This window comes from Anopheles ziemanni, chromosome 2 (assembly GCF_943734765.1).
Source record: "Anopheles ziemanni chromosome 2, idAnoZiCoDA_A2_x.2, whole genome shotgun sequence".
In the NCBI taxonomy this organism is placed as follows: Eukaryota; Metazoa; Arthropoda; class Insecta; order Diptera; family Culicidae; genus Anopheles; species Anopheles ziemanni.
This window is the reverse complement of record NC_080705.1, coordinates 54,729,233-54,752,478: the sequence shown is the minus strand read 5'-3', so window position 1 is coordinate 54,752,478 and position 23,246 is coordinate 54,729,233. Positions and strand designations below refer to the sequence as shown.

General features: G+C 45.5%; 70 non-coding genes across 70 annotated transcripts; all 70 read left to right on the top strand.

The window, feature by feature from the left end:
* Positions 1–168: 168 nt before the first annotated feature.
* LOC131283386 (5S ribosomal RNA) lies at positions 169–287 on the top strand. The gene has a single exon (XR_009188868.1). It is a non-coding gene; the product is annotated as a 5S ribosomal RNA (ribosomal RNA).
* Positions 288–502: 215 nt separating this feature from the next.
* LOC131283385 (5S ribosomal RNA) lies at positions 503–621 on the top strand. The gene has a single exon (XR_009188867.1). It is a non-coding gene; the product is annotated as a 5S ribosomal RNA (ribosomal RNA).
* A 212-nt stretch (positions 622–833) lies between these two features.
* LOC131283384 (5S ribosomal RNA) lies at positions 834–952 on the top strand. Its single transcript, XR_009188866.1, has one exon. It is a non-coding gene; the product is annotated as a 5S ribosomal RNA (ribosomal RNA).
* Positions 953–1,164: 212 nt separating this feature from the next.
* On the top strand, positions 1,165–1,283 carry LOC131283383 (5S ribosomal RNA). The gene has a single exon (XR_009188865.1). It is a non-coding gene; the product is annotated as a 5S ribosomal RNA (ribosomal RNA).
* A 213-nt stretch (positions 1,284–1,496) lies between these two features.
* Positions 1,497–1,615, top strand: LOC131283382 (5S ribosomal RNA). Its single transcript, XR_009188864.1, has one exon. It is a non-coding gene; the product is annotated as a 5S ribosomal RNA (ribosomal RNA).
* Positions 1,616–1,827: 212 nt separating this feature from the next.
* LOC131283379 (5S ribosomal RNA) lies at positions 1,828–1,946 on the top strand. The gene has a single exon (XR_009188862.1). It is a non-coding gene; the product is annotated as a 5S ribosomal RNA (ribosomal RNA).
* Positions 1,947–2,158: 212 nt separating this feature from the next.
* Positions 2,159–2,277, top strand: LOC131283190 (5S ribosomal RNA). The gene has a single exon (XR_009188685.1). It is a non-coding gene; the product is annotated as a 5S ribosomal RNA (ribosomal RNA).
* Positions 2,278–2,489: 212 nt separating this feature from the next.
* LOC131283378 (5S ribosomal RNA) lies at positions 2,490–2,608 on the top strand. The gene has a single exon (XR_009188861.1). It is a non-coding gene; the product is annotated as a 5S ribosomal RNA (ribosomal RNA).
* Positions 2,609–2,823: 215 nt separating this feature from the next.
* Positions 2,824–2,942, top strand: LOC131283377 (5S ribosomal RNA). The gene has a single exon (XR_009188860.1). It is a non-coding gene; the product is annotated as a 5S ribosomal RNA (ribosomal RNA).
* A 212-nt stretch (positions 2,943–3,154) lies between these two features.
* LOC131283376 (5S ribosomal RNA) lies at positions 3,155–3,273 on the top strand. The gene has a single exon (XR_009188859.1). It is a non-coding gene; the product is annotated as a 5S ribosomal RNA (ribosomal RNA).
* Positions 3,274–3,485: 212 nt separating this feature from the next.
* On the top strand, positions 3,486–3,604 carry LOC131283375 (5S ribosomal RNA). The gene has a single exon (XR_009188858.1). It is a non-coding gene; the product is annotated as a 5S ribosomal RNA (ribosomal RNA).
* A 213-nt stretch (positions 3,605–3,817) lies between these two features.
* LOC131283373 (5S ribosomal RNA) lies at positions 3,818–3,936 on the top strand. Its single transcript, XR_009188856.1, has one exon. It is a non-coding gene; the product is annotated as a 5S ribosomal RNA (ribosomal RNA).
* A 212-nt stretch (positions 3,937–4,148) lies between these two features.
* On the top strand, positions 4,149–4,267 carry LOC131283218 (5S ribosomal RNA). Its single transcript, XR_009188711.1, has one exon. It is a non-coding gene; the product is annotated as a 5S ribosomal RNA (ribosomal RNA).
* Positions 4,268–4,479: 212 nt separating this feature from the next.
* Positions 4,480–4,598, top strand: LOC131283372 (5S ribosomal RNA). Its single transcript, XR_009188855.1, has one exon. It is a non-coding gene; the product is annotated as a 5S ribosomal RNA (ribosomal RNA).
* A 212-nt stretch (positions 4,599–4,810) lies between these two features.
* Positions 4,811–4,929, top strand: LOC131283371 (5S ribosomal RNA). The gene has a single exon (XR_009188854.1). It is a non-coding gene; the product is annotated as a 5S ribosomal RNA (ribosomal RNA).
* Positions 4,930–5,141: 212 nt separating this feature from the next.
* Positions 5,142–5,260, top strand: LOC131283370 (5S ribosomal RNA). Its single transcript, XR_009188853.1, has one exon. It is a non-coding gene; the product is annotated as a 5S ribosomal RNA (ribosomal RNA).
* A 212-nt stretch (positions 5,261–5,472) lies between these two features.
* LOC131283217 (5S ribosomal RNA) lies at positions 5,473–5,591 on the top strand. The gene has a single exon (XR_009188710.1). It is a non-coding gene; the product is annotated as a 5S ribosomal RNA (ribosomal RNA).
* A 212-nt stretch (positions 5,592–5,803) lies between these two features.
* On the top strand, positions 5,804–5,922 carry LOC131283216 (5S ribosomal RNA). The gene has a single exon (XR_009188709.1). It is a non-coding gene; the product is annotated as a 5S ribosomal RNA (ribosomal RNA).
* A 212-nt stretch (positions 5,923–6,134) lies between these two features.
* Positions 6,135–6,253, top strand: LOC131283369 (5S ribosomal RNA). Its single transcript, XR_009188852.1, has one exon. It is a non-coding gene; the product is annotated as a 5S ribosomal RNA (ribosomal RNA).
* Positions 6,254–6,465: 212 nt separating this feature from the next.
* Positions 6,466–6,584, top strand: LOC131283215 (5S ribosomal RNA). Its single transcript, XR_009188708.1, has one exon. It is a non-coding gene; the product is annotated as a 5S ribosomal RNA (ribosomal RNA).
* A 212-nt stretch (positions 6,585–6,796) lies between these two features.
* On the top strand, positions 6,797–6,915 carry LOC131283368 (5S ribosomal RNA). Its single transcript, XR_009188851.1, has one exon. It is a non-coding gene; the product is annotated as a 5S ribosomal RNA (ribosomal RNA).
* A 212-nt stretch (positions 6,916–7,127) lies between these two features.
* On the top strand, positions 7,128–7,246 carry LOC131283367 (5S ribosomal RNA). Its single transcript, XR_009188850.1, has one exon. It is a non-coding gene; the product is annotated as a 5S ribosomal RNA (ribosomal RNA).
* Positions 7,247–7,458: 212 nt separating this feature from the next.
* Positions 7,459–7,577, top strand: LOC131283366 (5S ribosomal RNA). The gene has a single exon (XR_009188849.1). It is a non-coding gene; the product is annotated as a 5S ribosomal RNA (ribosomal RNA).
* Positions 7,578–7,789: 212 nt separating this feature from the next.
* On the top strand, positions 7,790–7,908 carry LOC131283364 (5S ribosomal RNA). The gene has a single exon (XR_009188848.1). It is a non-coding gene; the product is annotated as a 5S ribosomal RNA (ribosomal RNA).
* Positions 7,909–8,120: 212 nt separating this feature from the next.
* Positions 8,121–8,239, top strand: LOC131283189 (5S ribosomal RNA). Its single transcript, XR_009188684.1, has one exon. It is a non-coding gene; the product is annotated as a 5S ribosomal RNA (ribosomal RNA).
* Positions 8,240–8,452: 213 nt separating this feature from the next.
* On the top strand, positions 8,453–8,571 carry LOC131283363 (5S ribosomal RNA). Its single transcript, XR_009188847.1, has one exon. It is a non-coding gene; the product is annotated as a 5S ribosomal RNA (ribosomal RNA).
* Positions 8,572–8,785: 214 nt separating this feature from the next.
* On the top strand, positions 8,786–8,904 carry LOC131283361 (5S ribosomal RNA). Its single transcript, XR_009188845.1, has one exon. It is a non-coding gene; the product is annotated as a 5S ribosomal RNA (ribosomal RNA).
* A 212-nt stretch (positions 8,905–9,116) lies between these two features.
* On the top strand, positions 9,117–9,235 carry LOC131283360 (5S ribosomal RNA). The gene has a single exon (XR_009188844.1). It is a non-coding gene; the product is annotated as a 5S ribosomal RNA (ribosomal RNA).
* Positions 9,236–9,447: 212 nt separating this feature from the next.
* On the top strand, positions 9,448–9,569 carry LOC131283224 (5S ribosomal RNA). The gene has a single exon (XR_009188717.1). It is a non-coding gene; the product is annotated as a 5S ribosomal RNA (ribosomal RNA).
* A 212-nt stretch (positions 9,570–9,781) lies between these two features.
* On the top strand, positions 9,782–9,902 carry LOC131283221 (5S ribosomal RNA). The gene has a single exon (XR_009188714.1). It is a non-coding gene; the product is annotated as a 5S ribosomal RNA (ribosomal RNA).
* Positions 9,903–10,115: 213 nt separating this feature from the next.
* On the top strand, positions 10,116–10,234 carry LOC131283359 (5S ribosomal RNA). The gene has a single exon (XR_009188843.1). It is a non-coding gene; the product is annotated as a 5S ribosomal RNA (ribosomal RNA).
* A 213-nt stretch (positions 10,235–10,447) lies between these two features.
* On the top strand, positions 10,448–10,566 carry LOC131283358 (5S ribosomal RNA). Its single transcript, XR_009188842.1, has one exon. It is a non-coding gene; the product is annotated as a 5S ribosomal RNA (ribosomal RNA).
* Positions 10,567–10,778: 212 nt separating this feature from the next.
* On the top strand, positions 10,779–10,897 carry LOC131283357 (5S ribosomal RNA). The gene has a single exon (XR_009188841.1). It is a non-coding gene; the product is annotated as a 5S ribosomal RNA (ribosomal RNA).
* Positions 10,898–11,109: 212 nt separating this feature from the next.
* On the top strand, positions 11,110–11,228 carry LOC131283356 (5S ribosomal RNA). The gene has a single exon (XR_009188840.1). It is a non-coding gene; the product is annotated as a 5S ribosomal RNA (ribosomal RNA).
* Positions 11,229–11,440: 212 nt separating this feature from the next.
* LOC131283355 (5S ribosomal RNA) lies at positions 11,441–11,559 on the top strand. The gene has a single exon (XR_009188839.1). It is a non-coding gene; the product is annotated as a 5S ribosomal RNA (ribosomal RNA).
* A 212-nt stretch (positions 11,560–11,771) lies between these two features.
* On the top strand, positions 11,772–11,890 carry LOC131283354 (5S ribosomal RNA). Its single transcript, XR_009188838.1, has one exon. It is a non-coding gene; the product is annotated as a 5S ribosomal RNA (ribosomal RNA).
* A 212-nt stretch (positions 11,891–12,102) lies between these two features.
* On the top strand, positions 12,103–12,221 carry LOC131283353 (5S ribosomal RNA). Its single transcript, XR_009188837.1, has one exon. It is a non-coding gene; the product is annotated as a 5S ribosomal RNA (ribosomal RNA).
* Positions 12,222–12,433: 212 nt separating this feature from the next.
* LOC131283352 (5S ribosomal RNA) lies at positions 12,434–12,552 on the top strand. The gene has a single exon (XR_009188836.1). It is a non-coding gene; the product is annotated as a 5S ribosomal RNA (ribosomal RNA).
* Positions 12,553–12,765: 213 nt separating this feature from the next.
* Positions 12,766–12,884, top strand: LOC131283350 (5S ribosomal RNA). The gene has a single exon (XR_009188834.1). It is a non-coding gene; the product is annotated as a 5S ribosomal RNA (ribosomal RNA).
* Positions 12,885–13,098: 214 nt separating this feature from the next.
* Positions 13,099–13,217, top strand: LOC131283348 (5S ribosomal RNA). The gene has a single exon (XR_009188833.1). It is a non-coding gene; the product is annotated as a 5S ribosomal RNA (ribosomal RNA).
* A 212-nt stretch (positions 13,218–13,429) lies between these two features.
* LOC131283347 (5S ribosomal RNA) lies at positions 13,430–13,548 on the top strand. Its single transcript, XR_009188832.1, has one exon. It is a non-coding gene; the product is annotated as a 5S ribosomal RNA (ribosomal RNA).
* A 213-nt stretch (positions 13,549–13,761) lies between these two features.
* On the top strand, positions 13,762–13,880 carry LOC131283346 (5S ribosomal RNA). Its single transcript, XR_009188831.1, has one exon. It is a non-coding gene; the product is annotated as a 5S ribosomal RNA (ribosomal RNA).
* A 212-nt stretch (positions 13,881–14,092) lies between these two features.
* On the top strand, positions 14,093–14,211 carry LOC131283197 (5S ribosomal RNA). Its single transcript, XR_009188691.1, has one exon. It is a non-coding gene; the product is annotated as a 5S ribosomal RNA (ribosomal RNA).
* A 212-nt stretch (positions 14,212–14,423) lies between these two features.
* Positions 14,424–14,542, top strand: LOC131283345 (5S ribosomal RNA). Its single transcript, XR_009188830.1, has one exon. It is a non-coding gene; the product is annotated as a 5S ribosomal RNA (ribosomal RNA).
* A 212-nt stretch (positions 14,543–14,754) lies between these two features.
* Positions 14,755–14,873, top strand: LOC131283344 (5S ribosomal RNA). Its single transcript, XR_009188829.1, has one exon. It is a non-coding gene; the product is annotated as a 5S ribosomal RNA (ribosomal RNA).
* A 213-nt stretch (positions 14,874–15,086) lies between these two features.
* On the top strand, positions 15,087–15,205 carry LOC131283343 (5S ribosomal RNA). The gene has a single exon (XR_009188828.1). It is a non-coding gene; the product is annotated as a 5S ribosomal RNA (ribosomal RNA).
* Positions 15,206–15,417: 212 nt separating this feature from the next.
* LOC131283342 (5S ribosomal RNA) lies at positions 15,418–15,536 on the top strand. The gene has a single exon (XR_009188827.1). It is a non-coding gene; the product is annotated as a 5S ribosomal RNA (ribosomal RNA).
* Positions 15,537–15,749: 213 nt separating this feature from the next.
* LOC131283341 (5S ribosomal RNA) lies at positions 15,750–15,868 on the top strand. The gene has a single exon (XR_009188826.1). It is a non-coding gene; the product is annotated as a 5S ribosomal RNA (ribosomal RNA).
* Positions 15,869–16,081: 213 nt separating this feature from the next.
* Positions 16,082–16,200, top strand: LOC131283340 (5S ribosomal RNA). Its single transcript, XR_009188825.1, has one exon. It is a non-coding gene; the product is annotated as a 5S ribosomal RNA (ribosomal RNA).
* Positions 16,201–16,413: 213 nt separating this feature from the next.
* Positions 16,414–16,532, top strand: LOC131283338 (5S ribosomal RNA). The gene has a single exon (XR_009188823.1). It is a non-coding gene; the product is annotated as a 5S ribosomal RNA (ribosomal RNA).
* A 212-nt stretch (positions 16,533–16,744) lies between these two features.
* Positions 16,745–16,863, top strand: LOC131283337 (5S ribosomal RNA). Its single transcript, XR_009188822.1, has one exon. It is a non-coding gene; the product is annotated as a 5S ribosomal RNA (ribosomal RNA).
* A 212-nt stretch (positions 16,864–17,075) lies between these two features.
* On the top strand, positions 17,076–17,194 carry LOC131283336 (5S ribosomal RNA). The gene has a single exon (XR_009188821.1). It is a non-coding gene; the product is annotated as a 5S ribosomal RNA (ribosomal RNA).
* A 212-nt stretch (positions 17,195–17,406) lies between these two features.
* LOC131283335 (5S ribosomal RNA) lies at positions 17,407–17,525 on the top strand. The gene has a single exon (XR_009188820.1). It is a non-coding gene; the product is annotated as a 5S ribosomal RNA (ribosomal RNA).
* Positions 17,526–17,737: 212 nt separating this feature from the next.
* Positions 17,738–17,856, top strand: LOC131283334 (5S ribosomal RNA). Its single transcript, XR_009188819.1, has one exon. It is a non-coding gene; the product is annotated as a 5S ribosomal RNA (ribosomal RNA).
* Positions 17,857–18,068: 212 nt separating this feature from the next.
* Positions 18,069–18,187, top strand: LOC131283331 (5S ribosomal RNA). The gene has a single exon (XR_009188818.1). It is a non-coding gene; the product is annotated as a 5S ribosomal RNA (ribosomal RNA).
* Positions 18,188–18,399: 212 nt separating this feature from the next.
* LOC131283330 (5S ribosomal RNA) lies at positions 18,400–18,518 on the top strand. Its single transcript, XR_009188817.1, has one exon. It is a non-coding gene; the product is annotated as a 5S ribosomal RNA (ribosomal RNA).
* A 212-nt stretch (positions 18,519–18,730) lies between these two features.
* LOC131283329 (5S ribosomal RNA) lies at positions 18,731–18,849 on the top strand. Its single transcript, XR_009188816.1, has one exon. It is a non-coding gene; the product is annotated as a 5S ribosomal RNA (ribosomal RNA).
* Positions 18,850–19,062: 213 nt separating this feature from the next.
* LOC131283328 (5S ribosomal RNA) lies at positions 19,063–19,181 on the top strand. The gene has a single exon (XR_009188815.1). It is a non-coding gene; the product is annotated as a 5S ribosomal RNA (ribosomal RNA).
* Positions 19,182–19,393: 212 nt separating this feature from the next.
* LOC131283327 (5S ribosomal RNA) lies at positions 19,394–19,512 on the top strand. The gene has a single exon (XR_009188814.1). It is a non-coding gene; the product is annotated as a 5S ribosomal RNA (ribosomal RNA).
* A 212-nt stretch (positions 19,513–19,724) lies between these two features.
* Positions 19,725–19,843, top strand: LOC131283325 (5S ribosomal RNA). The gene has a single exon (XR_009188812.1). It is a non-coding gene; the product is annotated as a 5S ribosomal RNA (ribosomal RNA).
* A 212-nt stretch (positions 19,844–20,055) lies between these two features.
* LOC131283324 (5S ribosomal RNA) lies at positions 20,056–20,174 on the top strand. The gene has a single exon (XR_009188811.1). It is a non-coding gene; the product is annotated as a 5S ribosomal RNA (ribosomal RNA).
* A 212-nt stretch (positions 20,175–20,386) lies between these two features.
* On the top strand, positions 20,387–20,505 carry LOC131283323 (5S ribosomal RNA). Its single transcript, XR_009188810.1, has one exon. It is a non-coding gene; the product is annotated as a 5S ribosomal RNA (ribosomal RNA).
* A 212-nt stretch (positions 20,506–20,717) lies between these two features.
* Positions 20,718–20,836, top strand: LOC131283322 (5S ribosomal RNA). The gene has a single exon (XR_009188809.1). It is a non-coding gene; the product is annotated as a 5S ribosomal RNA (ribosomal RNA).
* Positions 20,837–21,049: 213 nt separating this feature from the next.
* On the top strand, positions 21,050–21,168 carry LOC131283321 (5S ribosomal RNA). The gene has a single exon (XR_009188808.1). It is a non-coding gene; the product is annotated as a 5S ribosomal RNA (ribosomal RNA).
* Positions 21,169–21,380: 212 nt separating this feature from the next.
* Positions 21,381–21,499, top strand: LOC131283320 (5S ribosomal RNA). The gene has a single exon (XR_009188807.1). It is a non-coding gene; the product is annotated as a 5S ribosomal RNA (ribosomal RNA).
* Positions 21,500–21,711: 212 nt separating this feature from the next.
* Positions 21,712–21,830, top strand: LOC131283319 (5S ribosomal RNA). The gene has a single exon (XR_009188806.1). It is a non-coding gene; the product is annotated as a 5S ribosomal RNA (ribosomal RNA).
* A 212-nt stretch (positions 21,831–22,042) lies between these two features.
* Positions 22,043–22,161, top strand: LOC131283318 (5S ribosomal RNA). Its single transcript, XR_009188805.1, has one exon. It is a non-coding gene; the product is annotated as a 5S ribosomal RNA (ribosomal RNA).
* A 212-nt stretch (positions 22,162–22,373) lies between these two features.
* Positions 22,374–22,492, top strand: LOC131283317 (5S ribosomal RNA). Its single transcript, XR_009188804.1, has one exon. It is a non-coding gene; the product is annotated as a 5S ribosomal RNA (ribosomal RNA).
* Positions 22,493–22,704: 212 nt separating this feature from the next.
* LOC131283315 (5S ribosomal RNA) lies at positions 22,705–22,823 on the top strand. Its single transcript, XR_009188803.1, has one exon. It is a non-coding gene; the product is annotated as a 5S ribosomal RNA (ribosomal RNA).
* Positions 22,824–23,035: 212 nt separating this feature from the next.
* Positions 23,036–23,154, top strand: LOC131283313 (5S ribosomal RNA). The gene has a single exon (XR_009188801.1). It is a non-coding gene; the product is annotated as a 5S ribosomal RNA (ribosomal RNA).
* Positions 23,155–23,246: the final 92 nt, after the last annotated feature.

Here is a 23,246-nt window from a genome sequence, read left to right as displayed (position 1 = left end):
GGAATAATATTCTTCCTCTCGTGGAAGGGAAACAAAAAGTAATTTCATTAAATGAGTCCTTTTCACCTTGTTGTTGGAAGAACTGAACATTGTGAGAATGTTCTATTTTTAGCTCCGTCCAGCCTCCTTCGACGACGCTTATGTTGCGGACATAGCAGGAGCATACTTGTCAACGACCATACCATGTTGAAAACACCGGTTCTCGTCCGATCACCGAAGTTAAGCAACATCGGGCATGGTTAGTACTTAGGTGGGTGACCACTTGGGAACGCCATGTGTCGTTGGCATCCTCAAACTTTTTACACGCCGTTTGGTTGCATGCGTGTGTGTGGGAATAATATTGTTCCTCTCGTGGAAGGGAAACAAAAAGTAATTTCATTAAATGAGTCCTTTTCACCTTGTTGTGAGAAGAAGAACTGAACATTGTGAGAATGTTCTATTTTTAGCTCCTGGCAGCCTCCTTCGACGGCGCTTATGTTGCGGACATAGCAGGAGCATACTTGTCAACGACCATACCATGTTGAAAACACCGGTTCTCGTCCGATCACCGAAGTTAAGCAACATCGGGCATGGTTAGTACTTAGGTGGGTGACCACTTGGGAACGCCATGTGTCGTTGGCATCCTCAAACTTTTTACACGCCGTTTGGTTGAATGCGTGTGTGTGGGAATAATATTGTTCCTCTCGTGGAAGGGAAACAAAAAGTAATTTCATTAAATGAGTCCTTTTCACCTTGTTGTTGGAAGAACTGAACATTGTGAGAATGTTCTATTTTTAGCTCCGTCCAGCCTCCTTCGACGGCGCTTATGTTGCGGACATAGCAGGAGCATACTTGTCAACGACCATACCATGTTGAAAACACCGGTTCTCGTCCGATCACCGAAGTTAAGCAACATCGGGCATGGTTAGTACTTAGGTGGGTGACCACTTGGGAACGCCATGTGTCGTTGGCATCCTCAAACTTTTTACACGCCGTTTGGTTGAATGCGTGTGTGTGGGAATAATATTGTTCCTCTCGTGGAAGGGAAACAAAAAGTAATTTCATTAAATGAGTCCTTTTCACCTTGTTGTTGGAAGAACTGAACATTGTGAGAATGTTCTATTTTTAGCTCCGTCCAGCCTCCTTCGACGGCGATTATGTTGCGGACATAGCAGGAGCATACTTGTCAACGACCATACCATGTTGAAAACACCGGTTCTCGTCCGATCACCGAAGTTAAGCAACATCGGGCATGGTTAGTACTTAGGTGGGTGACCACTTGGGAACGCCATGTGTCGTTGGCATCCTCAAACTTTTTTACACACCGTTTGGTTGAATGCGTGTGTGTGGGAATAATATTGTTCCTCTCTTGGAAGGGAAACAAAAAGTAATTTCATTCGATGTGTCCTTTTCACCTTGTTGTTGGAAGAACTGAACATTGTGAGAATGTTCTATTTTTAGCTCCGTCCAGCCTCCTTCGCCGGCGCTTATGTTGCGGACATAGCAGGAGCATACTTGTCAACGACCATACCATGTTGAAAACACCGGTTCTCGTCCGATCACCGAAGTTAAGCAACATCGGGCATGGTTAGTACTTAGGTGGGTGACCACTTGGGAACGCCATGTGTCGTTGGCATCCTCAAATTTTTTACACGCCGTTTGGTTGTGTGCGTGTGTGTGGGAATAATATTCTTCCTCTCGTGGAAGGGAAACAAAAAGTAATTTCATTAAATGAGTCCTTTTCACCTTGTTGTTGGAAGAACTGAACATTGTGAGAATGTTCTATTTTTAGCTCCGTCCAGCCTCCTTCGACGGCGCTTATGTTGCGGACATAGCAGGAGCATACTTGTCAACGACCATACCATGTTGAAAACACCGGTTCTCGTCCGATCACCGAAGTTAAGCAACATCGGGCATGGTTAGTACTTAGGTGGGTGACCACTTGGGAACGCCATGTGTCGTTGGCATCCTCAAACTTTTTACACGCCGTTTGGTTGTGTGCGTGTGTGTGGGAATAATATTCTTCCTCTCGTGGAAGGGAAACAAAAAGAAATTACATTCAATGAGTCCTTTTCACCTTGTTGTTGGAAGAACTGAACATTGTGAGAATGTTCTATTTTTAGCTCCGTCCAGCCTCCTTCGACGGCGCTTATGTTGCGGACATAGCAGGAGCATACTTGTCAACGACCATACCATGTTGAAAACACCGGTTCTCGTCCGATCACCGAAGTTAAGCAACATCGGGCATGGTTAGTACTCAGGTGGGTGACCACTTGGGAACGCCATGTGTCGTTGGCATCCTCAAACTTTTTACACGCCGTTTGGTTGTGTGCGTGTGTGTGGGAATAATATTCTTCCTCTCGTGGAAGGGAAACAAAAAGTAATTTCATTAAATGAGTCCTTTTCACCTTGTTGTTGGAAGAACTGAACATTGTGAGAATGTTCTATTTTTAGCTCCGTCCAGCCTCCTTCGACGACGCTTATGTTGCGGACATAGCAGGAGCATACTTGTCAACGACCATACCATGTTGAAAACACCGGTTCTCGTCCGATCACCGAAGTTAAGCAACATCGGGCATGGTTAGTACTTAGGTGGGTGACCACTTGGGAACGCCATGTGTCGTTGGCATCCTCAAACTTTTTACACGCCGTTTGGTTGCATGCGTGTGTGTGGGAATAATATTGTTCCTCTCGTGGAAGGGAAACAAAAAGTAATTTCATTAAATGAGTCCTTTTCACCTTGTTGTGAGAAGAAGAACTGAACATTGTGAGAATGTTCTATTTTTAGCTCCTGGCAGCCTCCTTCGACGGCGCTTATGTTGCGGACATAGCAGGAGCATACTTGTCAACGACCATACCATGTTGAAAACACCGGTTCTCGTCCGATCACCGAAGTTAAGCAACATCGGGCATGGTTAGTACTTAGGTGGGTGACCACTTGGGAACGCCATGTGTCGTTGGCATCCTCAAACTTTTTACACGCCGTTTGGTTGAATGCGTGTGTGTGGGAATAATATTGTTCCTCTCGTGGAAGGGAAACAAAAAGTAATTTCATTAAATGAGTCCTTTTCACCTTGTTGTTGGAAGAACTGAACATTGTGAGAATGTTCTATTTTTAGCTCCGTCCAGCCTCCTTCGACGGCGATTATGTTGCGGACATAGCAGGAGCATACTTGTCAACGACCATACCATGTTGAAAACACCGGTTCTCGTCCGATCACCGAAGTTAAGCAACATCGGGCATGGTTAGTACTTAGGTGGGTGACCACTTGGGAACGCCATGTGTCGTTGGCATCCTCAAACTTTTTACACGCCGTTTGGTTGTGTGCGTGTGTGTGGGAATAATATTCTTCCTCTCGTGGAAGGGAAACAAAAAGAAATTTCATTAAATGAGTCTTTTTCACCTTGTTGTTGGAAGAACTGAACATTGTGAGAATGTTCTATTTTTAGCTCCTGGCAGCCTCCTTCGACGGCGCTTATGTTGCGGACATAGCAGGAGCATACTTGTCAACGACCATACCATGTTGAAAACACCGGTTCTCGTCCGATCACCGAAGTTAAGCAACATCGGGCATGGTTAGTACTTAGGTGGGTGACCACTTGGGAACGCCATGTGTCGTTGGCATCCTCAAACTTTTTACACCGCCGTTTGGTTGAATGCGTGTGTGTGGGAATAATATTGTTCCTCTCGTGGAAGGGAAACAAAAAGTAATTTCATTAAATGAGTCCTTTTCACCTTGTTGTTGGAAGAACTGAACATTGTGAGAATGTTCTATTTTTAGCTCCGTCCAGCCTCCTTCGACGGCGATTATGTTGCGGACATAGCAGGAGCATACTTGTCAACGACCATACCATGTTGAAAACACCGGTTCTCGTCCGATCACCGAAGTTAAGCAACATCGGGCATGGTTAGTACTTAGGTGGGTGACCACTTGGGAACGCCATGTGTCGTTGGCATCCTCAAACTTTTTACACGCCGTTTGGTTGTGTGCGTGTGTGTGGGAATAATATTCTTCCTCTCGTGGAAGGGAAACAAAAAGAAATTTCATTAAATGAGTCCTTTTCACCTTGTTGTTGGAAGAACTGAACATTGTGAGAATGTTCTATTTTTAGCTCCGTCCAGCCTCCTTCGACGGCGATTATGTTGCGGACATAGCAGGAGCATACTTGTCAACGACCATACCATGTTGAAAACACCGGTTCTCGTCCGATCACCGAAGTTAAGCAACATCGGGCATGGTTAGTACTTAGGTGAGTGACCACTTGGGAACGCCATGTGTCGTTGGCATCCTCAAACTTTTTACACGCCGTTTGGTTGTGTGCGTGTGTGTGGGAATAATATTCTTCCTCTCGTGGAAGGGAAACAAAAAGAAATTTCATTAAATGAGTCCTTTTCACCTTGTTGTTGGAAGAACTGAACATTGTGAGAATGTTCTATTTTTAGCTCCGTCCAGCCTCCTTCGACGGCGATTATGTTGCGGACATAGCAGGAGCATACTTGTCAACGACCATACCATGTTGAAAACACCGGTTCTCGTCCGATCACCGAAGTTAAGCAACATCGGGCATGGTTAGTACTTAGGTGGGTGACCACTTGGGAACGCCATGTGTCGTTGGCATCCTCAAACTTTTTACACGCCGTTTGGTTGTGTGCGTGTGTGTGGGAATAATATTGTTCCTCTCGTGGAAGGAAAACAAAAAGAAATTACATTCAATGAGTCCTTTTCACCTTGTTGTTGGAAGAAATGGCCATTGTGAAAATGTTCTATTTTTAGCTCCGTCCAGCCTCCTTCGACGACGCTTATGTTGCGGACATAGCAGGAGCATACTTGTCAACGACCATACCATGTTGAAAACACCGGTTCTCGTCCGATCACCGAAGTTAAGCAACATCGGGCATGGTTAGTACTTAGGTGGGTGACCACTTGGGAACGCCATGTGTCGTTGGCATCCTCAAACTTTTTACACGCCGTTTGGTTGTGTGCGTGTGTGTGGGAATAATATTGTTCCTCTCGTGGAAGGAAAACAAAAAGAAATTACATTCAATGAGTCCTTTTCACCTTGTTGTTGGAAGAAATGGCCATTGTGAAAATGTTCTATTTTTAGCTCCGTCCAGCCTCCTTCGACGACGCTTATGTTGCGGACATAGCAGGAGCATACTTGTCAACGACCATACCATGTTGAAAACACCGGTTCTCGTCCGATCACCGAAGTTAAGCAACATCGGGCATGGTTAGTACTTAGGTGGGTGACCACTTGGGAACGCCATGTGTCGTTGGCATCCTCAAACTTTTTACACGCCGTTTGGTTGTGTGCGTGTGTGTGGGAATAATATTCTTCCTCTCGTGGAAGGGAAACAAAAAGAAATTTCATTAAATGAGTCCTTTTCACCTTGTTGTTGGAAGAACTGAACATTGTGAGAATGTTCTATTTTTAGCTCCGTCCAGCCTCCTTCGACGGCGATTATGTTGCGGACATAGCAGGAGCATACTTGTCAACGACCATACCATGTTGAAAACACCGGTTCTCGTCCGATCACCGAAGTTAAGCAACATCGGGCATGGTTAGTACTTAGGTGAGTGACCACTTGGGAACGCCATGTGTCGTTGGCATCCTCAAACTTTTTACACGCCGTTTGGTTGTGTGCGTGTGTGTGGGAATAATATTCTTCCTCTCGTGGAAGGGAAACAAAAAGAAATTTCATTAAATGAGTCCTTTTCACCTTGTTGTTGGAAGAACTGAACATTGTGAGAATGTTCTATTTTTAGCTCCGTCCAGCCTCCTTCGACGGCGATTATGTTGCGGACATAGCAGGAGCATACTTGTCAACGACCATACCATGTTGAAAACACCGGTTCTCGTCCGATCACCGAAGTTAAGCAACATCGGGCATGGTTAGTACTTAGGTGAGTGACCACTTGGGAACGCCATGTGTCGTTGGCATCCTCAAACTTTTTACACGCCGTTTGGTTGTGTGCGTGTGTGTGGGAATAATATTCTTCCTCTCGTGGAAGGGAAACAAAAAGAAATTTCATTAAATGAGTCCTTTTCACCTTGTTGTTGGAAGAACTGAACATTGTGAGAATGTTCTATTTTTAGCTCCGTCCAGCCTCCTTCGACGGCGATTATGTTGCGGACATAGCAGGAGCATACTTGTCAACGACCATACCATGTTGAAAACACCGGTTCTCGTCCGATCACCGAAGTTAAGCAACATCGGGCATGGTTAGTACTTAGGTGGGTGACCACTTGGGAACGCCATGTGTCGTTGGCATCCTCAAACTTTTTACACGCCGTTTGGTTGTGTGCGTGTGTGTGGGAATAATATTCTTCCTCTCGTGGAAGGGAAACAAAAAGAAATTTCATTAAATGAGTCCTTTTCACCTTGTTGTTGGAAGAACTGAACATTGTGAGAATGTTCTATTTTTAGCTCCGTCCAGCCTCCTTCGACGGCGATTATGTTGCGGACATAGCAGGAGCATACTTGTCAACGACCATACCATGTTGAAAACACCGGTTCTCGTCCGATCACCGAAGTTAAGCAACATCGGGCATGGTTAGTACTTAGGTGAGTGACCACTTGGGAACGCCATGTGTCGTTGGCATCCTCAAACTTTTTACACGCCGTTTGGTTGTGTGCGTGTGTGTGGGAATAATATTCTTCCTCTCGTGGAAGGGAAACAAAAAGAAATTTCATTAAATGAGTCCTTTTCACCTTGTTGTTGGAAGAACTGAACATTGTGAGAATGTTCTATTTTTAGCTCCGTCCAGCCTCCTTCGACGGCGATTATGTTGCGGACATAGCAGGAGCATACTTGTCAACGACCATACCATGTTGAAAACACCGGTTCTCGTCCGATCACCGAAGTTAAGCAACATCGGGCATGGTTAGTACTTAGGTGGGTGACCACTTGGGAACGCCATGTGTCGTTGGCATCCTCAAACTTTTTACACGCCGTTTGGTTGTGTGCGTGTGTGTGGGAATAATATTGTTCCTCTCGTGGAAGGAAAACAAAAAGAAATTACATTCAATGAGTCCTTTTCACCTTGTTGTTGGAAGAAATGGCCATTGTGAAAATGTTCTATTTTTAGCTCCGTCCAGCCTCCTTCGACGACGCTTATGTTGCGGACATAGCAGGAGCATACTTGTCAACGACCATACCATGTTGAAAACACCGGTTCTCGTCCGATCACCGAAGTTAAGCAACATCGGGCATGGTTAGTACTTAGGTGGGTGACCACTTGGGAACGCCATGTGTCGTTGGCATCCTCAAACTTTTTACACGCCGTTTGGTTGAATGCGTGTGTGTGGGAATAATATTGTTCCTCTCGTGGAAGGGAAACAAAAAGTAATTACATTCAATGAGTCCTTTTCACCTTGTTGTTGGAAGAAATGGCCATTGTGAGAATGTTCTATTTTTAGCTCCGTCCAGCCTCCTTCGACGACGCTTATGTTGCGGACATAGCAGGAGCATACTTGTCAACGACCATACCATGTTGAAAACACCGGTTCTCGTCCGATCACCGAAGTTAAGCAACATCGGGCATGGTTAGTACTTAGGTGGGTGACCACTTGGGAACGCCATGTGTCGTTGGCATCCTCAAACTTTTTACACGCCGTTTGGTTGTGTGCGTGTGTGTGGGAATAATATTGTTCCTCTCGTGGAAGGGAAACAAAAAGTAATTTCTTTCGATGTGTCCTTTTCACCTTGTTGTTGGAAGAAATTGCCGTTGTGAGAATGTTCTATTTTTAGCTCCTGGCAGCCTCCTTCGACGGCGCTTATGTTGCGGACATAGCAGGAGCATACTTGTCAACGACCATACCATGTTGAAAACACCGGTTCTCGTCCGATCACCGAAGTTAAGCAACATCGGGCATGGTTAGTACTTAGGTGGGTGACCACTTGGGAACGCCATGTGTCGTTGGCATCCTCAAACTTTTTACACGCCGTTTGGTTGAATGCGTGTGTGTGGGAATAATATTCTTCCTCTCGTGGAAGGGAAACAAAAAGTAATTTCATTAAATGAGTGCTTTTCACCTTGTTGTTGGAAGAACTGAACATTGTGAGAATGTTCTATTTTTAGCTCCGTCCAGCCTCCTTCGACGGCGCTTATGTTGCGGACATAGCAGGAGCATACTTGTCAACGACCATACCATGTTGAAAACACCGGTTCTCGTCCGATCACCGAAGTTAAGCAACATCGGGCATGGTTAGTACTCAGGTGGGTGACCACTTGGGAACGCCATGTGTCGTTGGCATCCTCAAACTTTTTACACCGCCGTTTGGTTGAATGCGTGTGTGTGGGAATAATATTGTTCCTCTCGTGGAAGGGAAACAAAAAGTAATTTCATTAAATGAGTCCTTTTCACCTTGTTGTTGGAAGAACTGAACATTGTGAGAATGTTCTATTTTTAGCTCCGTCCAGCCTCCTTCGACGGCGATTATGTTGCGGACATAGCAGGAGCATACTTGTCAACGACCATACCATGTTGAAAACACCGGTTCTCGTCCGATCACCGAAGTTAAGCAACATCGGGCATGGTTAGTACTTAGGTGGGTGACCACTTGGGAACGCCATGTGTCGTTGGCATCCTCAAACTTTTTACACGCCGTTTGGTTGTGTGCGTGTGTGTGGGAATAATATTGTTCCTCTCGTGGAAGGGAAACAAAAAGTAATTTCATTAAATGAGTCCTTTTCACCTTGTTGTTGGAAGAACTGTGAACATTGTGAGAATGTTCTATTTTTAGCTCCGTCCAGCCTCCTTCGACGGCGCTTATGTTGCGGACATAGCAGGAGCATACTTGTCAACGACCATACCATGTTGAAAACACCGGTTCTCGTCCGATCACCGAAGTTAAGCAACATCGGGCATGGTTAGTACTTAGGTGGGTGACCACTTGGGAACGCCATGTGTCGTTGGCATCCTCAAACTTTTTACACGCCGTTTGGTTGAATGCGTGTGTGTGGGAATAATATTCTTCCTCTCGTGGAAGGGAAACAAAAAGAAATTTCATTAAATGAGTCCTTTTCACCTTGTTGTTGGAAGAATTGAACATTGTGAGAATGTTCTATTTTTAGCTCCTGGCAGCCTCCTTCGACGGCGCTTATGTTGCGGACATAGCAGGAGCATACTTGTCAACGACCATACCATGTTGAAAACACCGGTTCTCGTCCGATCACCGAAGTTAAGCAACATCGGGCATGGTTAGTACTTAGGTGGGTGACCACTTGGGAACGCCATGTGTCGTTGGCATCCTCAAACTTTTTACACGCCGTTTGGTTGTGTGCGTGTGTGTGGGAATAATATTCTTCCTCTCGTGGAAGGGAAACAAAAAGTAATTTCATTAAATGAGTCCTTTTCACCTTGTTGTTGGAAGAACTGAACATTGTGAGAATGTTCTATTTTTAGCTCCGTCCAGCCTCCTTCGACGACGCTTATGTTGCGGACATAGCAGGAGCATACTTGTCAACGACCATACCATGTTGAAAACACCGGTTCTCGTCCGATCACCGAAGTTAAGCAACATCGGGCATGGTTAGTAGTACTTAGGTGGGTGACCACTTGGGAACGCCATGTGTCGTTGGCATCCTCAAACTTTTTACACGCCGTTTGGTTGTGTGCGTGTGTGTGGGAATAATATTCTTCCTCTCGTGGAAGGGAAACAAAAAGAAATTTCATTAAATGAGTCCTTTTCACCTTGTTGTTGGAAGAACTGAACATTGTGAGAATGTTCTATTTTTAGCTCCTGGCAGCCTCCTTCGACGGCGTTTATGTTGCGGACATAGCAGGAGCATACTTGTCAACGACCATACCATGTTGAAAACACCGGTTCTCGTCCGATCACCGAAGTTAAGCAACATCGGGCATGGTTAGAGTACTTAGGTGGGTGACCACTTGGGAACGCCATGTGTCGTTGGCATCCTCAAACTTTTTTACACACCGTTTGGTTGAATGCGTGTGCGTGGGAATAATATTGTTCCTCTCTTGGAAGGGAAACAAAAAGTAATTTCAGTCGATGTGTCCTTTTCACCTTGTTGTTGGAAGAACTGAACATTGTGAGAATGTTCTATTTTTAGCTCCGTCCAGCCTCCTTCGACGGCGCTTATGTTGCGGACATAGCAGGAGCATACTTGTCAACGACCATACCATGTTGAAAACACCGGTTCTCGTCCGATCACCGAAGTTAAGCAACATCGGGCATGGTTAGTACTTAGGTGGGTGACCACTTGGGAACGCCATGTGTCGTTGGCATCCTCAAACTTTTTTACACACCGTTTGGTTGAATGCGTGTGTGTGGGAATAATATTGTTCCTCTCTTGGAAGGGAAACAAAAAGTAATTTCAGTCGATGTGTCCTTTTCACCTTGTTGTTGGAAGAACTGAACATTGTGAGAATGTTCTATTTTTAGCTCCGTCCAGCCTCCTTCGACGGCGCTTATGTTGCGGACATAGCAGGAGCATACTTGTCAACGACCATACCATGTTGAAAACACCGGTTCTCGTCCGATCACCGAAGTTAAGCAACATCGGGCATGGTTAGTACTTAGGTGGGTGACCACTTGGGAACGCCATGTGTCGTTGGCATCCTCAAACTTTTTACACGCCGTTTGGTTGAATGCGTGTGTGTGGGAATAATATTCTTCCTCTCGTGGAAGGGAAACAAAAAGTAATTTCATTAAATGAGTGCTTTTCACCTTGTTGTTGGAAGAACTGAACATTGTGAGAATGTTCTATTTTTAGCTCCGTCCAGCCTCCTTCGACGGCGCTTATGTTGCGGACATAGCAGGAGCATACTTGTCAACGACCATACCATGTTGAAAACACCGGTTCTCGTCCGATCACCGAAGTTAAGCAACATCGGGCATGGTTAGTACTTAGGTGGGTGACCACTTGGGAACGCCATGTGTCGTTGGCATCCTCGAACTTTTTACACGCCGTTTGGTTGAATGCGTGTGTGTGGGAATAATATTGTTCCTCTCTTGGAAGGGAAACAAAAAGTAATTTCAGTCGATGTGTCCTTTTCACCTTGTTGTTGGAAGAACTGAACATTGTGAGAATGTTCTATTTTTAGCTCCGTCCAGCCTCCTTCGACGGCGCTTATGTTGCGGACATAGCAGGAGCATACTTGTCAACGACCATACCATGTTGAAAACACCGGTTCTCGTCCGATCACCGAAGTTAAGCAACATCGGGCATGGTTAGTACTTAGGTGGGTGACCACTTGGGAACGCCATGTGTCGTTGGCATCCTCAAACTTTTTACACGCCGTTTGGTTGAATGCGTGTGTGTGGGAATAATATTCTTCCTCTCGTGGAAGGGAAACAAAAAGTAATTTCATTAAATGAGTGCTTTTCACCTTGTTGTTGGAAGAACTGAACATTGTGAGAATGTTCTATTTTTAGCTCCTGGCAGCCTCCTTCGACGGCGCTTATGTTGCGGACATAGCAGGAGCATACTTGTCAACGACCATACCATGTTGAAAACACCGGTTCTCGTCCGATCACCGAAGTTAAGCAACATCGGGCATGGTTAGTACTTAGGTGGGTGACCACTTGGGAACGCCATGTGTCGTTGGCATCCTCAAACTTTTTACACGCCGTTTGGTTGTGTGCGTGTGTGTGGGAATAATATTCTTCCTCTCGTGGAAGGGAAACAAAAAGTAATTTCATTCGATGTGTCCTTTTCACCTTGTTGTTGGAAGAACTGAACATTGTGAGAATGTTCTATTTTTAGCTCCGTCCAGCCTCCTTCGACGGCGCTTATGTTGCGAACATAGCAGGAGCATACTTGTCAACGACCATACCATGTTGAAAACACCGGTTCTCGTCCGATCACCGAAGTTAAGCAACATCGGGCATGGTTAGTACTTAGGTGGGTGACCACTTGGGAACGCCATGTGTCGTTGGCATCCTCAAACTTTTTACACGCCGTTTGGTTGTGTGCGTGTGTGTGGGAATAATATTCTTCCTCTCGTGGAAGGGAAACAAAAAGTAATTTCATTCGATGTGTCCTTTTCACCTTGTTGTTGGAAGAACTGAACATTGTGAGAATGTTCTATTTTTAGCTCCGTCCAGCCTCCTTCGACGGCGCTTATGTTGCGGACATAGCAGGAGCATACTTGTCAACGACCATACCATGTTGAAAACACCGGTTCTCGTCCGATCACCGAAGTTAAGCAACATCGGGCATGGTTAGTACTTAGGTGGGTGACCACTTGGGAACGCCATGTGTCGTTGGCATCCTCAAACTTTTTACACGCCGTTTGGTTGTGTGCGTGTGTGTGGGAATAATATTCTTCCTCTCGTGGAAGGGAAACAAAAAGAAATTTCATTAAATGAGTCCTTTTCACCTTGTTGTTGGAAGAACTGAACATTGTGAGAATGTTCTATTTTTAGCTCCGTCCAGCCTCCTTCGACGGCGCTTATGTTGCGGACATAGCAGGAGCATACTTGTCAACGACCATACCATGTTGAAAACACCGGTTCTCGTCCGATCACCGAAGTTAAGCAACATCGGGCATGGTTAGTACTTAGGTGGGTGACCACTTGGGAACGCCATGTGTCGTTGGCATCCTCAAACTTTTTTACACACCGTTTGGTTGAATGCGTGTGTGTGGGAATAATATTGTTCCTCTCGTGGAAGGGAAACAAAAAGTAATTTCATTCGATGTGTCCTTTTCACCTTGTTGTTGGAAGAACTGAACATTGTGAGAATGTTCTATTTTTAGCTCCGTCCAGCCTCCTTCGACGGCGCTTATGTTGCGGACATAGCAGGAGCATACTTGTCAACGACCATACCATGTTGAAAACACCGGTTCTCGTCCGATCACCGAAGTTAAGCAACATCGGGCATGGTTAGTACTTAGGTGGGTGACCACTTGGGAACGCCATGTGTCGTTGGCATCCTCAAACTTTTTACACGCCGTTTGGTTGTGTGCGTGTGTGTGGGAATAATATTGTTCCTCTCGTGGAAGGGAAACAAAAAGTAATTTCATTAAATGAGTCCTTTTCACCTTGTTGTTGGAAGAACTGTGAACATTGTGAGAATGTTCTATTTTTAGCTCCGTCCAGCCTCCTTCGACGGCGCTTATGTTGCGGACATAGCAGGAGCATACTTGTCAACGACCATACCATGTTGAAAACACCGGTTCTCGTCCGATCACCGAAGTTAAGCAACATCGGGCATGGTTAGTACTTAGGTGGGTGACCACTTGGGAACGCCATGTGTCGTTGGCATCCTCAAACTTTTTACACGCCGTTTGGTTGAATGCGTGTGTGTGGGAATAATATTCTTCCTCTCGTGGAAGGGAAACAAAAAGTAATTTCATTAAATGAGTCCTTTTCACCTTGTTGTTGGAAGAACTGAACATTGTGAGAATGTTCTATTTTTAGCTCCGTCCAGCCTCCTTCTACGGCGATTATGTTGCGGACATAGCAGGAGCATACTTGTCAACGACCATACCATGTTGAAAACACCGGTTCTCGTCCGATCACCGAAGTTAAGCAACATCGGGCATGGTTAGTACTTAGGTGGGTGACCACTTGGGAACGCCATGTGTCGTTGGCATCCTCAAACTTTTTTACACACCGTTTGGTTGAATGCGTGTGTGTGGGAATAATATTGTTCCTCTCGTGGAAGGGAAACAAAAAGTAATTTCATTCGATGTGTCCTTTTCACCTTGTTGTTGGAAGAACTGAACATTGTGAGAATGTTCTATTTTTAGCTCCGTCCAGCCTCCTTCGCCGGCGCTTATGTTGCGGACATAGCAGGAGCATACTTGTCAACGACCATACCATGTTGAAAACACCGGTTCTCGTCCGATCACCGAAGTTAAGCAACATCGGGCATGGTTAGTACTTAGGTGGGTGACCACTTGGGAACGCCATGTGTCGTTGGCATCCTCAAACTTTTTACACGCCGTTTGGTTGAATGCGTGTGTGTGGGAATAATATTGTTCCTCTCGTGGAAGGGAAACAAAAAGTAATTTCATTAAATGAGTCCTTTTCACCTTGTTGTTAGAAGAACTGAACATTGTGAGAATGTTCTATTTTTAGCTCCTGGCAGCCTCCTTCGACGGCGCTTATGTTGCGGACATAGCAGGAGCATACTTGTCAACGACCATACCATGTTGAAAACACCGGTTCTCGTCCGATCACCGAAGTTAAGCAATATCGGGCATGGTTAGTACTTAGGTGGGTGACCACTTGGGAACGCCATGTGTCGTTGGCATCCTCAAACTTTTTACACGCCGTTTGGTTGAATGCGTGTGTGTGGGAATAATATTGTTCCTCTCGTGGAAGGGAAACAAAAAGTAATTTCATTAAATGAGTCCTTTTCACCTTGTTGTTAGAAGAACTGAACATTGTGAGAATGTTCTATTTTTAGCTCCTGGCAGCCTCCTTCGACGGCGCTTATGTTGCGGACATAGCAGGAGCATACTTGTCAACGACCATACCATGTTGAAAACACCGGTTCTCGTCCGATCACCGAAGTTAAGCAACATCGGGCATGGTTAGTACTTAGGTGGGTGACCACTTGGGAACGCCATGTGTCGTTGGCATCCTCAAACTTTTTACACGCCGTTTGGTTGTGTGCGTGTGTGTGGGAATAATATTCTTCCTCTCGTGGAAGGGAAACAAAAAGAAATTTCATTAAATGAGTCCTTTTCACCTTGTTGTTGGAAGAACTGAACATTGTGAGAATGTTCTATTTTTAGCTCCTGGTAGCCTCCTTCGACGGCGCTTATGTTGCGGACATAGCAGGAGCATACTTGTCAACGACCATACCATGTTGAAAACACCGGTTCTCGTCCGATCACCGAAGTTAAGCAACATCGGGCATGGTTAGTACTTAGGTGGGTGACCACTTGGGAACGCCATGTGTCGTTGGCATCCTCAAACTTTTTTACACACCGTTTGGTTGAATGCGTGTGTGTGGGAATAATATTGTTCCTCTCTTGGAAGGGAAACAAAAAGTAATTTCAGTCGATGTGTCCTTTTCACCTTGTTGTTGGAAGAACTGAACATTGTGAGAATGTTCTATTTTTAGCTCCGTCCAGCCTCCTTCGACGGCGCTTATGTTGCGGACATAGCAGGAGCATACTTGTCAACGACCATACCATGTTGAAAACACCGGTTCTCGTCCGATCACCGAAGTTAAGCAACATCGGGCATGGTTAGTACTTAGGTGGGTGACCACTTGGGAACGCCATGTGTCGTTGGCATCCTCAAACTTTTTACACGCCGTTTGGTTGTGTGCGTGTGTGTGGGAATAATATTCTTCCTCTCGTGGAAGGGAAACAAAAAGTAATTTCATTAAATGAGTCCTTTTCACCTTGTTGTTGGAAGAACTGAACATTGTGAGAATGTTCTATTTTTAGCTCCGTCCAGCCTCCTTCGACGGCGCTTATGTTGCGGACATAGCAGGAGCATACTTGTCAACGACCATACCATGTTGAAAACACCGGTTCTCGTCCGATCACCGAAGTTAAGCAACATCGGGCATGGTTAGTACTTAGGTGGGTGACCACTTGGGAACGCCATGTGTCGTTGGCATCCTCAAACTTTTTTACACACCGTTTGGTTGAATGCGTGTGTGTGGGAATAATATTGTTCCTCTCTTGGAAGGGAAACAAAAAGTAATTTCATTCGATGTGTCCTTTTCACCTTGTTGTTGGAAGAACTGAACATTGTGAGAATGTTCTATTTTTAGCTCCGTCCAGCCTCCTTCGACGGCGCTTATGTTGCGGACATAGCAGGAGCATACTTGTCAACGACCATACCATGTTGAAAACACCGGTTCTCGTCCGATCACCGAAGTTAAGCAACATCGGGCATGGTTAGTACTTAGGTGGGTGACCACTTGGGAACGCCATGTGTCGTTGGCATCCTCAAACTTTTTTACACACCGTTTGGTTGTGTGCGTGTGTGTGGGAATAATATTCTTCCTCTCGTGGAAGGGAAACAAAAAGTAATTTCAGTCGATGTGTCCTTTTCACCTTGTTGTTGGAAGAACTGAACATTGTGAGAATGTTCTATTTTTAGCTCCGTCCAGCCTCCTTCGACGGCGCTTATGTTGCGGACATAGCAGGAGCATACTTGTCAACGACCATACCATGTTGAAAACACCGGTTCTCGTCCGATCACCGAAGTTAAGCAACATCGGGCATGGTTAGTACTTAGGTGGGTGACCACTTGGGAACGCCATGTGTCGTTGGCATCCTCAAACTTTTTTACACACCGTTTGGTTGAATGCGTGTGCGTGGGAATAATATTGTTCCTCTCTTGGAAGGGAAACAAAAAGTAATTTCAGTCGATGTGTCCTTTTCACCTTGTTGTTGGAAGAACTGAACATTGTGAGAATGTTCTATTTTTAGCTCCGTCCAGCCTCCTTCGACGGCGCTTATGTTGCGGACATAGCAGGAGCATACTTGTCAACGACCATACCATGTTGAAAACACCGGTTCTCGTCCGATCACCGAAGTTAAGCAACATCGGGCATGGTTAGTACTTAGGTGGGTGACCACTTGGGAACGCCATGTGTCGTTGGCATCCTCAAACTTTTTACACGCCGTTTGGTTGAATGCGTGTGTGTGGGAATAATATTCTTCCTCTCGTGGAAGGGAAACAAAAAGTAATTTCATTAAATGAGTGCTTTTCACCTTGTTGTTGGAAGAACTGAACATTGTGAGAATGTTCTATTTTTAGCTCCGTCCAGCCTCCTTCGACGGCGCTTATGTTGCGGACATAGCAGGAGCATACTTGTCAACGACCATACCATGTTGAAAACACCGGTTCTCGTCCGATCACCGAAGTTAAGCAACATCGGGCATGGTTAGTACTTAGGTGGGTGACCACTTGGGAACGCCATGTGTCGTTGGCATCCTCGAACTTTTTACACGCCGTTTGGTTGAATGCGTGTGTGTGGGAATAATATTGTTCCTCTCTTGGAAGGGAAACAAAAAGTAATTTCAGTCGATGTGTCCTTTTCACCTTGTTGTTGGAAGAACTGAACATTGTGAGAATGTTCTATTTTTAGCTCCGTCCAGCCTCCTTCGACGGCGCTTATGTTGCGGACATAGCAGGAGCATACTTGTCAACGACCATACCATGTTGAAAACACCGGTTCTCGTCCGATCACCGAAGTTAAGCAACATCGGGCATGGTTAGTACTTAGGTGGGTGACCACTTGGGAACGCCATGTGTCGTTGGCATCCTCAAACTTTTTACACGCCGTTTGGTTGTGTGCGTGTGTGTGGGAATAATATTGTTCCTCTCGTGGAAGGGAAACAAAAAGTAATTTCATTAAATGAGTGCTTTTCACCTTGTTGTTGGAAGAACTGAACATTGTGAGAATGTTCTATTTTTAGCTCCGTCCAGCCTCCTTCGACGGCGCTTATGTTGCGGACATAGCAGGAGCATACTTGTCAACGACCATACCATGTTGAAAACACCGGTTCTCGTCCGATCACCGAAGTTAAGCAACATCGGGCATGGTTAGTACTTAGGTGGGTGACCACTTGGGAACGCCATGTGTCGTTGGCATCCTCGAACTTTTTACACGCCGTTTGGTTGTGTGCGTGTGTGTGGGAATAATATTGTTCCTCTCGTGGAAGGGAAACAAAAAGTAATTTCATTCGATGTGTCCTTTTCACCTTGTTGTTGGAAGAACTGAACATTGTGAGAATGTTCTATTTTTAGCTCCTGGCAGCCTCCTTCGACGGCGCTTATGTTGCGGACATAGCAGGAGCATACTTGTCAACGACCATACCATGTTGAAAACACCGGTTCTCGTCCGATCACCGAAGTTAAGCAACATCGGGCATGGTTAGTACTTAGGTGGGTGACCACTTGGGAACGCCATGTGTCGTTGGCATCCTCAAACTTTTTACACGCCGTTTGGTTGAATGCGTGTGTGTGGGAATAATATTCTTCCTCTCGTGGAAGGGAAACAAAAAGAAATTTCATTCGATGAGTCCTTTTCACCTTGTTGTTGGAAGAACTGAACATTGTGAGAATGTTCTATTTTTAGCTCCGTCCAGCCTCCTTCGACGGCGTTTATGTTGCGAACATAGCAGGAGCATACTTGTCAACGACCATACCATGTTGAAAACACCGGTTCTCGTCCGATCACCGAAGTTAAGCAACATCGGGCATGGTTAGTACTTAGGTGGGTGACCACTTGGGAACGCCATGTGTCGTTGGCATCCTCAAACTTTTTACACGCCGTTTGGTTGTGTGCGTGTGTGTGGGAATAATATTCTTCCTCTCGTGGAAGGGAAACAAAAAGTAATTTCATTCGATGTGTCCTTTTCACCTTGTTGTTGGAAGAACTGAACATTGTGAGAATGTTCTATTTTTAGCTCCGTCCAGCCTCCTTCGACGGCGCTTATGTTGCGGACATAGCAGGAGCATACTTGTCAACGACCATACCATGTTGAAAACACCGGTTCTCGTCCGATCACCGAAGTTAAGCAACATCGGGCATGGTTAGTACTTAGGTGGGTGACCACTTGGGAACGCCATGTGTCGTTGGCATCCTCAAACTTTTTACACGCCGTTTGGTTGTGTGCGTGTGTGTGGGAATAATATTCTTCCTCTCGTGGAAGGGAAACAAAAAGAAATTTCATTAAATGAGTCCTTTTCACCTTGTTGTTGGAAGAACTGAACATTGTGAGAATGTTCTATTTTTAGCTCCGTCCAGCCTCCTTCGACGGCGCTTATGTTGCGGACATAGCAGGAGCATACTTGTCAACGACCATACCATGTTGAAAACACCGGTTCTCGTCCGATCACCGAAGTTAAGCAACATCGGGCATGGTTAGTACTTAGGTGGGTGACCACTTGGGAACGCCATGTGTCGTTGGCATCCTCAAACTTTTTTACACACCGTTTGGTTGAATGCGTGTGTGTGGGAATAATATTGTTCCTCTCGTGGAAGGGAAACAAAAAGTAATTTCATTCGATGTGTCCTTTTCACCTTGTTGTTGGAAGAACTGAACATTGTGAGAATGTTCTATTTTTAGCTCCGTCCAGCCTCCTTCGACGGCGCTTATGTTGCGGACATAGCAGGAGCATACTTGTCAACGACCATACCATGTTGAAAACACCGGTTCTCGTCCGATCACCGAAGTTAAGCAACATCGGGCATGGTTAGTACTTAGGTGGGTGACCACTTGGGAACGCCATGTGTCGTTGGCATCCTCGAACTTTTTACACGCCGTTTGGTTGAATGCGTGTGTGTGGGAATAATATTGTTCCTCTCTTGGAAGGGAAACAAAAAGTAATTTCAGTCGATGTGTCCTTTTCACCTTGTTGTTGGAAGAACTGAACATTGTGAGAATGTTCTATTTTTAGCTCCGTCCAGCCTCCTTCGACGGCGCTTATGTTGCGGACATAGCAGGAGCATACTTGTCAACGACCATACCATGTTGAAAACACCGGTTCTCGTCCGATCACCGAAGTTAAGCAACATCGGGCATGGTTAGTACTTAGGTGGGTGACCACTTGGGAACGCCATGTGTCGTTGGCATCCTCAAACTTTTTACACGCCGTTTGGTTGTGTGCGTGTGTGTGGGAATAATATTGTTCCTCTCGTGGAAGGGAAACAAAAAGTAATTTCATTAAATGAGTGCTTTTCACCTTGTTGTTGGAAGAACTGAACATTGTGAGAATGTTCTATTTTTAGCTCCGTCCAGCCTCCTTCGACGGCGCTTATGTTGCGGACATAGCAGGAGCATACTTGTCAACGACCATACCATGTTGAAAACACCGGTTCTCGTCCGATCACCGAAGTTAAGCAACATCGGGCATGGTTAGTACTTAGGTGGGTGACCACTTGGGAACGCCATGTGTCGTTGGCATCCTCGAACTTTTTACACGCCGTTTGGTTGTGTGCGTGTGTGTGGGAATAATATTGTTCCTCTCGTGGAAGGGAAACAAAAAGTAATTTCATTCGATGTGTCCTTTTCACCTTGTTGTTGGAAGAACTGAACATTGTGAGAATGTTCTATTTTTAGCTCCTGGCAGCCTCCTTCGACGGCGCTTATGTTGCGGACATAGCAGGAGCATACTTGTCAACGACCATACCATGTTGAAAACACCGGTTCTCGTCCGATCACCGAAGTTAAGCAACATCGGGCATGGTTAGTACTTAGGTGGGTGACCACTTGGGAACGCCATGTGTCGTTGGCATCCTCAAACTTTTTACACGCCGTTTGGTTGAATGCGTGTGTGTGGGAATAATATTCTTCCTCTCGTGGAAGGGAAACAAAAAGAAATTTCATTCGATGAGTCCTTTTCACCTTGTTGTTGGAAGAACTGAACATTGTGAGAATGTTCTATTTTTAGCTCCGTCCAGCCTCCTTCGACGGCGCTTATGTTGCGGACATAGCAGGAGCATACTTGTCAACGACCATACCATGTTGAAAACACCGGTTCTCGTCCGATCACCGAAGTTAAGCAACATCGGGCATGGTTAGTACTTAGGTGGGTGACCACTTGGGAACGCCATGTGTCGTTGGCATCCTCAAACTTTTTACACGCCGTTTGGTTGTGTGCGTGTGTGTGGGAATAATATTCTTCCTCTCGTGGAAGGGAAACAAAAAGAAATTTCATTAAATGAGTCCTTTTCACCTTGTTGTTGGAAGAACTGAACATTGTGAGAATGTTCTATTTTTAGCTCCGTCCAGCCTCCTTCGACGGCGCTTATGTTGCGGACATAGCAGGAGCATACTTGTCAACGACCATACCATGTTGAAAACACCGGTTCTCGTCCGATCACCGAAGTTAAGCAACATCGGGCATGGTTAGTACTTAGGTGGGTGACCACTTGGGAACGCCATGTGTCGTTGGCATCCTCAAACTTTTTTACACACCGTTTGGTTGAATGCGTGTGTGTGGGAATAATATTGTTCCTCTCGTGGAAGGGAAACAAAAAGTAATTTCATTCGATGTGTCCTTTTCACCTTGTTGTTGGAAGAACTGAACATTGTGAGAATGTTCTATTTTTAGCTCCGTCCAGCCTCCTTCGACGGCGCTTATGTTGCGGACATAGCAGGAGCATACTTGTCAACGACCATACCATGTTGAAAACACCGGTTCTCGTCCGATCACCGAAGTTAAGCAACATCGGGCATGGTTAGTACTTAGGTGGGTGACCACTTGGGAACGCCATGTGTCGTTGGCATCCTCAAACTTTTTACACGCCGTTTGGTTGAATGCGTGTGTGTGGGAATAATATTGTTCCTCTCGTGGAAGGGAAACAAAAAGAAATTTCATTAAATGAGTCCTTTTCACCTTGTTGTTGGAAGAACTGAACATTGTGAGAATGTTCTATTTTTAGCTCCGTCCAGCCTCCTTCGACGGCGCTTATGTTGCGGACATAGCAGGAGCATACTTGTCAACGACCATACCATGTTGAAAACACCGGTTCTCGTCCGATCACCGAAGTTAAGCAACATCGGGCATGGTTAGTACTTAGGTGGGTGACCACTTGGGAACGCCATGTGTCGTTGGCATCCTCAAACTTTTTACACGCCGTTTGGTTGAATGCGTGTGTGTGGGAATAATATTCTTCCTCTCGTGGAAGGGAAACAAAAAGTAATTTCATTAAATGAGTGCTTTTCACCTTGTTGTTGGAAGAACTGAACATTGTGAGAATGTTCTATTTTTAGCTCCGTCCAGCCTCCTTCGACGGCGCTTATGTTGCGGACATAGCAGGAGCATACTTGTCAACGACCATACCATGTTGAAAACACCGGTTCTCGTCCGATCACCGAAGTTAAGCAACATCGGGCATGGTTAGTACTTAGGTGGGTGACCACTTGGGAACGCCATGTGTCGTTGGCATCCTCGAACTTTTTACACGCCGTTTGGTTGTGTGCGTGTGTGTGGGAATAATATTGTTCCTCTCGTGGAAGGGAAACAAAAAGTAATTTCATTCGATGTGTCCTTTTCACCTTGTTGTTGGAAGAACTGAACATTGTGAGAATGTTCTATTTTTAGCTCCTGGCAGCCTCCTTCGACGGCGCTTATGTTGCGGACATAGCAGGAGCATACTTGTCAACGACCATACCATGTTGAAAACACCGGTTCTCGTCCGATCACCGAAGTTAAGCAACATCGGGCATGGTTAGTACTTAGGTGGGTGACCACTTGGGAACGCCATGTGTCGTTGGCATCCTCAAACTTTTTACACGCCGTTTGGTTGAATGCGTGTGTGTGGGAATAATATTCTTCCTCTCGTGGAAGGGAAACAAAAAGAAATTTCATTCGATGAGTCCTTTTCACCTTGTTGTTGGAAGAACTGAACATTGTGAGAATGTTCTATTTTTAGCTCCGTCCAGCCTCCTTCGACGGCGTTTATGTTGCGAACATAGCAGGAGCATACTTGTCAACGACCATACCATGTTGAAAACACCGGTTCTCGTCCGATCACCGAAGTTAAGCAACATCGGGCATGGTTAGTACTTAGGTGGGTGACCACTTGGGAACGCCATGTGTCGTTGGCATCCTCAAACTTTTTACACGCCGTTTGGTTGTGTGCGTGTGTGTGGGAATAATATTCTTCCTCTCGTGGAAGGGAAACAAAAAGTAATTTCAGTCGATGTGTCCTTTTCACCTTGTTGTTGGAAGAACTGAACATTGTGAGAATGTTCTATTTTTAGCTCCGTCCAGCCTCCTTCGACGGCGCTTATGTTGCGGACATAGCAGGAGCATACTTGTCAACGACCATACCATGTTGAAAACACCGGTTCTCGTCCGATCACCGAAGTTAAGCAACATCGGGCATGGTTAGTACTTAGGTGGGTGACCACTTGGGAACGCCATGTGTCGTTGGCATCCTCAAACTTTTTACACGCCGTTTGGTTGTGTGCGTGTGTGTGGGAATAATATTGTTCCTCTCGTGGAAGGGAAACAAAAAGTAATTTCATTAAATGAGTGCTTTTCACCTTGTTGTTGGAAGAACTGAACATTGTGAGAATGTTCTATTTTTAGCTCCGTCCAGCCTCCTTCGACGGCGCTTATGTTGCGGACATAGCAGGAGCATACTTGTCAACGACCATACCATGTTGAAAACACCGGTTCTCGTCCGATCACCGAAGTTAAGCAACATCGGGCATGGTTAGTACTTAGGTGGGTGACCACTTGGGAACGCCATGTGTCGTTGGCATCCTCAAACTTTTTACACGCCGTTTGGTTGTGTGCGTGTGTGTGGGAATAATATTGTTCCTCTCGTGGAAGGGAAACAAAAAGTAATTTCAT